Source organism: Macrobrachium rosenbergii, chromosome 49 (genome assembly GCF_040412425.1).
Source record: "Macrobrachium rosenbergii isolate ZJJX-2024 chromosome 49, ASM4041242v1, whole genome shotgun sequence".
In the NCBI taxonomy this organism is placed as follows: domain Eukaryota; kingdom Metazoa; phylum Arthropoda; class Malacostraca; order Decapoda; family Palaemonidae; genus Macrobrachium; species Macrobrachium rosenbergii.
In genome coordinates this window covers 22,801,106-22,813,605 of record NC_089789.1, presented here as the reverse complement: position 1 = coordinate 22,813,605, position 12,500 = coordinate 22,801,106, and the positions used below count along the sequence as shown (strand labels likewise).

Below are 12,500 nucleotides of genomic sequence, written 5' to 3'. Positions count from 1 at the left end.
ACTTTAGAATGAATTCCAACAGACCTTTACTATTTCTTCGTCTTTCTGTTTTCTTTTTCAAGTATTTAAAAGTTTTCAAGATTCATCTATCCGAAGAAAAAAATGAAATCGATAAAAGTCTCTTCAAGCATTTTTTATGTTTTTGTAAACATTTGAATTAATTACTTGCTTTCGAGTAGATGAGCGTACGTTTATTTTTTCTGTCAAATGGATAAACATTGGAACTTAATAAAGAAAAAAGCGGATGGTGGTAAGTAAATAAGTAAACAAATGAACTTGAAAAATAAGCGTACATCGATATTTTTAAAACGTCATGCATTTTACGGTTGGCCCACCCATTAACATTCTCTCTCTCTCTCTCTCAACGTGAAACCATGATCTACCTCTCATTTATAAACATTCGTGCCTGTAGAGACCACTCACAGCAATAAAAAGAGAAAAGATTAAACGTGAATCTTCTTACTAACCTGGTAAAATTTGGTTTTGTCAGAAAATACCTCTTCTTCTTCCCAACTTGTTCCCATTTTTATATGGGGTCGCCGTGATGCCTGATTTTGAAGGACTTTGATTTGGCTTTCATTTCATGAATAATACCACGTCTTCACGTAATACCAATTGAATTTTGAAACTACCTTAAATGATAAATTTTAAAAATTCGGTCGCCCAGATCGTATGAAAATGCGAGGTCATGTGTATGCAAGAAGTTCTCCAGAGCATTTCAAGACACTAACCACTTATCCACAAGGAAAGCAATGTGGAAAATGTTCTTTGAGCAATAGTAATAGTTTAACTGGAGGTGACGGAGGCCGTTTATAATCAAAGACTAATACTATTTTGTATCACACAGAAGAAAAGTCGCATTCCATGTCCTTACATAAATTTTTGTATCAATACTTTTGCTTAATAGAACTAACCAGTCAGTTTGAATCTTCCTGTTTATATGTCTAAATTACATTTTAAGTAATTTAGATCCGGAAGTAAATTCAAGAGGCAACATTAAATTCAAAAAGTATATCCTGAATACATTGCCTTTTAATTCTCGAAACATACTTCATTTTGAAAAAATGTTAAATACACAGAATATGATGTACACATAAGCGCACCCATGCTCACTGTTTGCAATTGTGCGCTCGTTTGCTTTCAAATGTGCGCATGCGAATTTTTGACCGCCGAAGCAAGTAACAAACATAGCAGCAAACAGTCGCTTACTTGAAAGGGGTCTTATTATTCTATCATCTCTAGCACAAGTGACACCCTTCGGCATCATCTCTTGAAGTGAACACTTCAGCCGAAGTTGGAAAACATCCAGCAAGATGAAGTTTATCAGACGCGTTCCATCACGGCGCTGGTGATGCGATCTGATATCATTCCTTGAAAGTCCTCGTTCTGTCTATAAGGAGTTTCTATTGGATTTATTAGTCTAATCTAATAAATATGGATGTGTTGCATTATCTACTCTGCGACTTATAAACGAGGGTCCTATCTGGCTTTACAAAAGATACAAAATATCTCGAGTTGTTCTTCTAAGGAAAAAATTGCCTAACGTTGTTTTACAACAGGAAGAATATTGCTGTATAGCTTTTCGAATGAACAATAATCCTCTCTTGCTTTTAAAATGAAACGAGAGTCGACGTAATTTTACAAATTTTACATATCTTGTGATGTTTGATAAAGGTCGCAGTTTTACCAGACATTCTCGTGTAGCTTTAGAAGACGAAACAATGTTCTCATACAATTTGACAAAAAAGTTATCTTAAGTAGTTTAAGAAAAGAAACAATATTTGAAAACATAGAATAAGTAAACGATGATGGTGTTCCGAAAGAACAGGCAATTCATATCTACAATGCAGACTAACCGTATATATAAATACATCCATTCAGGTTTAAAAAGAAACATTACTTTGATGTAACCTCGAAAAAAGCCAGGCAGTTATAACATTACAAAAAGAAACATTGGTCCTATGCCATTTTATCTTATCAAAGAGAAGCATTCGTTTTATCCAGCTGAAATAAATATGCAAAGACGATGCAGAAAGTCCGTTGCACGCCCATATGTTCTACATCACGGAGTGCCGAAGTCTCGGAAGATTTAGTGGCCATTAAAACCATCTCTTTAATGGCAGCTTTATCCCTCGAGTTCGAGGCAGTCGATAACAACCAAGTTTTGTCTGATCTAGGTCAGATACCGCCTTGTGTTTCATGTCATAATAGGAATCATTTTGGCCGTTGAAGGTCTGCAGGAGAATGTACACTTGTGCCAGCAATAGGCAATATAAGCAAGGGCAGAGAGAGAGAGAGACAGTATTTGACTGCGTGTGTGTATGTTTTTTTCAGGCAGCCATTCGTCTGATGACCATTGCAGAGGCTTCATCATCTGTTTTCTTCCCAAGTGTTTGGGTTTGAGGGCGGCAACTCCCCACCCCCGACCCTCAAACCCCTCCGTATCCCTCAGGGAACGGGGTTATGGGAGAGTCACTAAATATGCCTGCGAAACCGATACAAATCGACGACGATGTGATCTTGATTCCAATGTTGTAACTAAGAAATGCTCCCACAGGGCAACTGGGATGTCCTCTTTAATCAGTTAATAGTCGACTGTCTGTTTCATTCATGAAAGAGAAACGTTTGTCCTATGGCTATCAAGTCACCTGTGGCCATGACACCAGTTCTCGTCTTCGGCCCCAACTGTGCAATGAAGGAAAGAAAATACAGGAAAAAGGACGCCTTGGTCCTCAGTAAATGTTCAAGGACGTCGATAACTGGCGCAGTATAAAGAGATATTTATGTAAAGCAGCTGTCTGGGGTAGCTGCATCACAGAGCTTTCTTTTTTTTTTTTTTTTTTGCCGAGATTAACTTTATATGCATTTTGTCCAGATGAACGGCCTCTATTTTGAAGTGTGTTGCATATAGAATACTATTTTTTCCTTAGACAAACGGTGATTGCACCTGCACGAGAACGGATACACAAACACACACACACACACACACACACATATATATATATATATATATATATATATATATATATATATATATATATATATATATATATATATATATATATATATATATATATATATACTGTATGTGTGTGTGTGCGCTGTGTGTGTATGTAGATTAAACGTATCTCACCCCTGGATAAGGATCTCTCTCTCTCTCTCTCTCTCTCTCTCTCTCTCTCTCTCTCTCCAGAAACACTGGTAACGTTAGTGTCAGATTCCACGCTTCCGGAACATCGGCCATAAAACAGAGTTCCGCTGAAGGATATTTCCTTAGAGTTACCCAGTAGCTTTCGCTGAAGATTTGCTTTTTTTAATTTTTGCATGAAGAAAACTTGGTTTTGCAGTGAATACAATTTACTAAACATTCGTCGCAGAGTCGTAGGTTCAAATGCAGATAAAAAGTCGATCGAAAAGTCAACGCCTGAAAATATACTGATTTCGATATATTTTCAAAATTACCTTTTAAATCGTTTTTTCATTTCTCATTTCATAAATTTCTTACGTTGCGTAAAGTTAAGAGTGAATAAAGGTTGTAATACCTCAGGAACTTTATATTTTTTTTTTTACATTTTTGTCACATTAGGTAGGTCTCCAAAAATATGAATCTAAAAATATCTTACATATTCATGCTCAGATATCTCGAGGCGAGCAGCGATTTAATAAATAACTTGTACAAGTTGCGGCTTAGTCATGACACTCAACTCCTATCTCATCTGTGCTTAAGATTTCAAATGATATGAACAGCGTCGTTGTTCGATTAGACGTCTGCTTCATACGATAGCTTTCTTTAGAAACATTTTCAGATTTACTTAAAAATTTAGAGTTATAGTTATGATCTATTTCTTATTATAAGCTACCCCTTCTACATACGTGTTACACACTATATACATATATATATATATATATATATATATATATATATATATATATATATATATATATATATAATGTTTGTATATCTACATATGTATATATATACATATATATATGTATGTATATATTTGTATATAGTGCGTAACACATGTATGTAGAAGGGGTAGCTTATAATAAGATATAGATTATAACTATAATTCTCAATTTTTAAGTAAATCTGAAAATTATATATATATATATATATATATATATATATATAAAATTTATATATACATCTATATATAGTATATATACATATATATATATACATATATATATATATATATATATATATATTTATATGTTTGTGCGATTAAATGATTGTATGTGAGTGTTTAGATGAATAGAAATAGATATCAAATTGACAGAAGCAAATGTTTTAATTAATAAAGAACCAAACATTTGTAAGAAGTCAATACATGTAGTCATTGATATGCAAGTTGTGTATGTGTGTGTGTGTTTGCATGTGCAGCTGCATGTATAAATGTAACTGTGGCGTTAGTACAAACGATCTTCATGTAATCTCACATAGTTTTACCACAGATTCACAGATCATTAATTTAATCATTCTCTCATTAAAAATTCTATCTCTATATTTTTTCTCTCTCTCTCTCTCTCTCTCTCTCTCTCTCTCATTCAAAAATTACTGCTTAAAAGACCCAAAATTCCATTCATATGCCGATTGAAAAGAAACTGTTCAATAGAAATAAGAAATAATAAAATTAAACAAATATAAAAAGATACAAAACGCAAATCAGATCAGAATTAAGTAAAAAAAAAACCCACACAGCATAAAGCAGTAAGAATAGGCGAACAGGGCAAAACGGGACCAAACAAACAGGAGGAAGGAGACTGTGTAATGAGAACGACAGGAATGCAAAAGGGTTTTGGGAAGGAGGGGGGGATGGTTGGTGAGTGTGTGTGGATGGGGATGAGGGAAGAGGGGTTGGGAGAAAGATGAGCAAGAAGGCAGCTGTGAATCAGAAGGAGTTTAGCACGGGTGCAGATGGAAAATACCTTACCATTCTCACATGCGCGGACTGTGTACTTATGCAGTTTGTAACTTGCGAGGACTGTCTTTTAGGCAACTATATGTATACAGTTATAGTTACTTGTGCTACATATTGTGTCTTTAAGGCAACTATATGTATACAGTTATAGTTACTTGTACTACATATGTCTTTTAGGCAACTACATGTATAAAGTTATAGTTACTTGTACTGCATATTGTGTCTTTTAGGCAACTATATGTATACAGTTATTGTTACTTGTACTACACACAGCCACAAGCCAAAAAAGTAGGCCAACTGAAGAAGACAGACGCAGAAAAAGGCATTCTGACTAATAGGACAAACAGTGGCAGATACTGACCAAATGACCTACGAGAGCAACGAGAGAGTCAGGAAAAACGATAAAAATTTGGTAGGTTCTAAATTTCTCATTTTATTTCTTCTTAAGTAGTTTATGAATTATATATATATATATACATATATATATGTATATACATATATAATGCACACATTTATATATATATATATATATATATATATATATATATATATATATATATATATATATATATATATATGGTTGTGCATATGGACGTAATCGCTGTTAGAGTTATAAATACGAAAAATAAAATTCATGCATTTTCTTTCTCGTAGTTATAACTCTAACAGAGATTACTTCCAAAATGCACAACCATTATATCATATATATATATATATATATATATATATATATATATATATATATATATATATATATATACATACATACATACATATATATATGTGTGTGTGTCTCTGCAAGCATAAATAAACGCATTCAAGCGTAAAGAAACTGTAAGAGTATATACATCAAGATAAATATGTAAACATAATTCACGTCATGCACATGCGCAAATATAACAACATAATCAGTCTATGCCTATCGTAACTTAGACTGAGACAACACGCGTACATAAAATTTTTACACACACAAACAGCCAGAGACAATGTATGTATGTATTTATGTATGCAGATTGTGTATATATGTATGTATGTATGTACGTGTGTATGTAGGTGTCCCTGACAAAGTGCCAGAACCAGACCCACCCCGTGGCTATGTTGATGAGCTTGACAGTCCACTCTAACTGTCCCTCCAGACGTTCCCCACCCACGCACGCGCGCGCGCGCTCGCCCACTGCTGGTGCTGCTACTACAACGGCATCCCCATTTCCACCCCGCCCACACGTGAAGACCGTGGGGGCGCCCCATTTATCAAAACACCCATTTGGCCTACCCAATTCATGCACGCTCCCCCGTCAACTGTGCACTGTTAAATGAGTGCTTTGTTGCACTTTATTATTATTATTATTATTATTATTATTATTATTATTATTATTATTATTCATAATGATCGTACATAAACTTCCACAGGCTAGAATATTCTCATGTGAAAAAAATGAGATGGGAAGGAATAGAAATTAAGAAAATTAAAAACAAAGGAATGAAGACATTGAAAATCCGAAAAACCAAAGAGGAAAGGGTCAGCAATGAAAAGAACGGAAGAAAGGTATAGGAGTTAAAAAAAAACAATAGAAAGAGAGGAATAAAGAAATTTATTTGAAAACGAAGAAATCTAGGAAAGTAGTAAAAATGAAAAAAAAATAGAGGAATGTAGAATTTAAACAATGAAAAATGAAGGCAAAAGGATATAAATCAAGAAAACGAAAGAGTAAAAATGGAGGAATAAAGAAATAAAAAATTAAAATATAGAAATTGGGAAAATGGAGTAATGAAGAAATTTTAAAAAAAGCTAAAAATAAATGAAAAGAATAGGAATTAAAAAAAAAACAGGAATGTTGGACATGAAAGAACAAAAATGAAGAGGAATAGAGTAGAAATTAAGGAAATGAAACAACAAAATGGAAGAGAGTAGAAATGAAATCACAAAAAAGGAATGAATAGATATTAATATCTATAATAAACTAAGTAACAATGAAAGACTCCAAATTCATGCGATGAACAACAAGTAACTTGAAACGGAATCTGTGTAAGTAATAATAAATGCAACAAATCCTAATGAACATATGTATGTGGCAACATGCATAAATAGATAATACCCTCGACCATAAGAACTCAAACCTAAGATAGTAGAAGGCCTTGGTATAGGGTTTGAAAATATTGTTCATTCAATGATCATCCGGCCGTCACAAATAACATTATCACGAATAACAGTACAGATACACCACTTAGTTGAACAAAACGTAATTGAATCTTAAGGTGATGATCAAGGTCCCCTACCATATTTTGTACGAAAATTTATGCTGTTTGCCTTAAGCAATTAAAGGAAAATTATTAGGGAATATAGTTAAGATTTCTCTGTACCGTAGTGGAAATTTTGATATAGTAGCGGGAAAGCACTTGCATTTTTATCATATATTTCGCGTCAAGTTTCATGTTGTAGTTTATCTTGAATCACGTCAGCGCAGAATAAACTGTTCTTTTAACAGTGAATTTGGATTTATATAAACGTACAGTATAAAAACAATATATATTTGCAAAATATGTATTTGAGATACTGTGGGCAATAGCTGTTGTTTTAATGTGAAATGCCATAACACTAGTGAATTCAAAATGAAGCTAAGATTTTTGGGAGGGGTAAACCGGATCGTAAGTGAAATGTATTTGTAACACAGCAATTAAGACCTCAATAACACAGCAAGGAATCCAAAGGGACTGATAAGACGAAAATAAACATGAAAAGAAAGCACATACTTAGATTTAACGAAATTCATTTCTCCTCAAGAAGCAGGTTATGGAAATCAAATAATTCAAGCATATACTTTCTTCCCGTATTTATTTATAAGACCGCGCATTGCTTTAACAGCATTTTCATAATACCAGGATCTCTCTCTCTCTCTCTCTCTCTCTCTCTCTCTCTCTCTCTCTCTCTCTCTCTCTCTCTCTCTCTCTCGTTATATTTCAAATATCTCAGAGTATCTTGATAAGAAAAACAGAAACAAACTTACATCATCTCTTCTTATACCCAAGAGAAAATAAATCATTAATCTTGTTATTTTCAGTTGAATTCAAAGAAACACATCGACAAAAGAAGAGGAGTGAAAAGAAATATCCATATGCAAAAGCCAGACAAGAGAGGACCTTGAACAGGGGTGTAAAAGTCTTCAGGTCTAACTATCCCAGGCAATGGCTGGCCACGTACCCCAACGGAGCACAGTTTGAACCACCCACTAAAGTTCTTAGAGAAGGCGTCACTCTGTGGTATGTCACGCAATAAATAAATATGCATAATGTCATAATGAATTACACATAGTAACTGCTGTCACTATATGTATCGACGAATAGCTTTTAGGCACTAAACGATTTGCCATCAAAATAAAGACTTTACCACCCGAGTGACATATTGGATTGACGAACCGCCCCCCCCCCTCTCTCTCTCTCTCTCTCTCTCTCTCTCTCTCTCTCTCTCTCTCTCTGGATCTGTGAACTTCACTCAAATAGTCATGAATGAAGTAACACCTTTAAAAAATATTAATATACCTATGTTACTACGGGATAACATCAAAACAGCGGACGACTATCACTGTAAACAGTATCTGCACCACCCAAGAGACGCTCATTTGACTGATGAAGAGACGCTAAAAGGATGTAAGCGATCAACAGCCAGGTTACTTATTGTTATCGCTTATTTCCTCTCACATCGTTTGCGGCAATATTCTGTTCGTTCGGGTGGAACAGAAGAACACCACAGAGAAACAACTAGATGCTCGAGATTGAATGAAACGACAGTTTAAAGCAAACTGCACCCTTTGATAAGCGCTTGACATTTGCATTTGGATTCGAAGGGCGCGTCCTTTTATCAAATCATGTCATTTTTATTTCATGTGCTACGCTGATCCTGGGCTTTCCAGAGGTACAAAGAAAGTAAATGAATATGAATTTTTCCTATATTTATACATGAATGCGAACAAAATTAAAACAAAGTTATGAATTTAGAAAACATTTCAGTATGTCGTACGACCTTCCTTTATCTCGTTACCACTCATTCTCAGCAGCCGTCTATCCATCTGTTCTCTCGCTCTCCTTGCTCCATGTCTGCTAATGTGTGCGTGTGTCTCATTCTATGACAATAACAATCGCAGTATGGTATTATTCACTTGAAGCGCCATTTAAATATAAACCTCATGAACTTACTACCAATACGCACACGCATGAGCGCACACGTTTACATGCACATACACTCGAGTATATATATATATATATATATATATATATATATATATATATATATATATATATATATATATATATATATATATATATGTGTGTGTGTGTGTGTGTGTGTGTGTGTATGTCTGTGTGTGTGTGTATGTCTGTGTGTGTGTGAGCTATATTCTTTCACCTTTCAAAAGTACAAATATGACAGAAAATCATCCAACGTTTTTTTGGTATGTTTTCTTATTAGTATATACCATAATTCCCATCACAATGAACTTACGTAACACGACAAAATCAAGGATTGTATATGTCATTTAATATCAAATCTTAAAATAGAGTTAGTGCGTTTTCTCTCTCTCTCTCTCTCTCTCTCTCTCTCTCTCTCTCTCTCTCTCTCTCTCTCTCTCTCTCTCGTAAGAAGATGCCTATTATTAAGCAAAGAAAACTTTGTCGAGTACCGTCATAGCCTGTAGGCCTTCCTTCTCCATAGAGAAAGAAGTGTTTCCTCATATTTGGTCAACTCCTTGCCATTAACAATAGACTGTCGTCATGCCATCTCCAACAGTAGAATTACCTCGCTCCGCCAACACACAAACTGAAAAATATAAATATGTTGCGGTGTGGGAGCGTCCTGCTCTAGACATAGTGGCACCATATGGGTGCATATTTTGGGAAATTATGAGATCGTCATTATTGCAGGCATTGCAAATTTTCCCCAAGAATTTATTCTTGAATACTTTAAATTTTGCATAATACTTGCTCCCAAGAATCTTTGTTTTAAGAGATTTTTTAAAAATATTATTTATGTGCATACTGATCACTACAAACTGCTTATATGAACCTTACATCGCCACAGGGTCCACGTGGTATTCACGAAAGAAAAACTTACTTGAAACTTTAGCAGGTACACTAATAAACTCTACGGAAACTCCCTTCCCTGGATAGTTTGCAAAGTATATATTTTTTTCCGGGGCCAATTCAATGGAATTTCGTCTGTACAATATGTGCTAAGGTCATTAAATTTGCTCAATAGAATCAACGAAATCTGAATATGTAGGTTTATTATGCGTTTATTGTACAATACAATTTCGGATCAGGGGACGGTGGGAATCACTATTCGCCATGGCTATTCGCTGAATATTCTTTTGAGATACAACATGCAAATGAAATCTCCGTCCGAAATGGCACTTTTAAAGCAACGATAACAAAAGGACACTGGTTTCTAGTGCTGTCAACCAGGATATTGAGACGAGACTTCTGGGAGCTCATACAAGAAATGGCTGACGAGAAATTCTCAGAGATGGGAAGGCTTTGTGTAATTCCTGTTCTCTCTCACTCGCCTTAGGTTTAATGATGCACCTCCAGAGCGCTTTGGTAACCAAGTAATAAGGGCTTAATAACGTCAGGTAATATTATCATTAACGGCAAACAAAGGTAACAAACTAAATAAATACATAACCACGATTAAGTGGTTTGACAGATAATCTGTTTTCATCATCTGAGGATTAATTTTAAAGTGAAAAAAGTAAACCAAAAAATCTATCGTTATTAGTGCATTCAAACAACTTTATGCAAAAAGATTTGTTAGGTAAAGCATACACATTTGTTGAAAATAAAAATATATGCGATCATAACAAAAAAAAAAATTAAGCTCTCATAAGAATAACCTACCAAACTACCGTTGCAATTTAGACGGAGATAACATCATGAACCTTAAAAAAAAAAAGTATGCCTGATGTAATAAAAAAACAGAAAACATTGTTAAAATATAGCTATAGGTGAGGACTCCTAGTTAAGGATATTTGTTGTAGGATATACCTACGGTATCCCACGTGGTTAGTTTATTGCATACTAAATACGTTGCTGATTATGTATGCGTGGCCGGTATCCCTGACTGTTGATGATGTAGTGACTATTTTGAAGTATTGTTCTTTATTTATTCATGAACAGAAAAACATAGATAAACAGAGACCTGGGAATACAGGGTTTATATCTTCTTCTTCTTCGTTTAACGTGCTTTTATCCCATTTTTCATATGGGGTAAGCACGATGCCTTCTTTCGAAGGACTTTGATTTGGCGTTGGGGTATGCAGTGGTTAAATACACAAGCATGCATATATACATATCAGATGCACAGAGTATAAGCAATCTGATATAAGAGTTCTTTCATCCATATACTCATATGCGTCACAATACACACACACACACACACGCGCGCACGCACACACAAACACACATATATATCTGTGTGCGTGAATATATATGTTTATGAGCTTTGATAATCATCACTCGTAAAAAACAAACTAATAACCTTTACCAATTCACTGTTCGTAATATCTATGAGAAAACTGACATATGACAAAAGATTCTACGCTAACATGGCTCCCATAAAGGGTAAAGGATAAGCAAAAGGATGCCTGGCGAGCTCCCCTAAGCATCCTACTCGGGTGACGCCCTAATGTGATAAAGTAATTAACAACCGGCTCTCGAGGGAGCGACTCAGGCAGGGATGTCCTCCGACAGGATGCCAAGGTCCTTAAGGGACTTCTGGAGGAAGGGAAGGGGCGGGGCTTCGGTTTGAAGAAAGGAAAGAGCGAGGGAATTTGAAATGGTAGTTTCAGTTTTCTGTAAAAGAAAACTATTGAGATGGCTACGTATTTGTCTCTCTGTCCGCACTTTTTCCGTCAGCCCTCAGATCTTAAAAACTACTGAGGTTAGAGGGCTGCAAATTGATATACTAATCATCTACCCTCCAATCATCAAACATACCAAATTGCAGCCCTCTAGCCTCAGTAGTTTTTATTTTATTTAAGGTTTCAGTTCGCCATGATCGTATGTCTGGCACCGCTACAGGTGCCAACACCGGGCCGTAGCTGAAAGTTTCATGGGCTGCGGCTGAGAGCTTCGTGGGCCGTGGCTGAGAGCTTCATACAGCATTATACGCTGTACAGAAAATTTGCTATTGTTGTAATTGGAGGTTGTGGAAGACTAAGGAGGAGGAAAATTTGGAGAAAGAAAGCGTCTTCTTTTTTTATTTTTCTGAGGCGAATGCAAAAGCAAGAATAAGAAAGTTGGAAGAACGAAAAGGAGAATCAGGTCAGCGAAAAAAAAACCTTATTTCTGTATTCTCAAGGATGAAAATGATAAAAAGAAACAGATGAGTCTCTCTTTTCCTTTTTTTCTCTTTTTTTTTTCCTCCAAGTTTGGAATTTGTCCTTGACGAACAACCTTGCTGTTAATTGGTTTGATGCAACACTGATTTTCAGAATCTGCAACGTCAAAGTTGGGGCATCAATTTGAGTTTTTTCACGCAAGTCTACGTCTTGCTGTGATCCAGTGTTTCTTTATTTTCACTCACTC

At 35.2% G+C, this 12,500-nt stretch overlaps 1 protein-coding gene across 15 annotated transcripts in view; it reads right to left on the bottom strand.

Moving 5' to 3' along the window:
• Positions 1–12,500, bottom strand: part of LOC136832154 (collagen alpha-1(IX) chain-like) — a 99,775-nt gene that overhangs the window by 84,418 nt on the left and 2,857 nt on the right. Inside the window, exon 1 of one of the 15 annotated variants that reach the window (XM_067092860.1) lies at positions 9,599–9,735. The exons of the other annotated variants lie outside the window; for them this stretch is intronic. The gene's annotated coding sequence lies outside the window, so the exon portion shown is untranslated. Of the gene's footprint in view, positions 1–9,598; positions 9,736–12,500 lie in introns of those variants that run through there. 15 annotated transcript variants of the gene reach the window in all.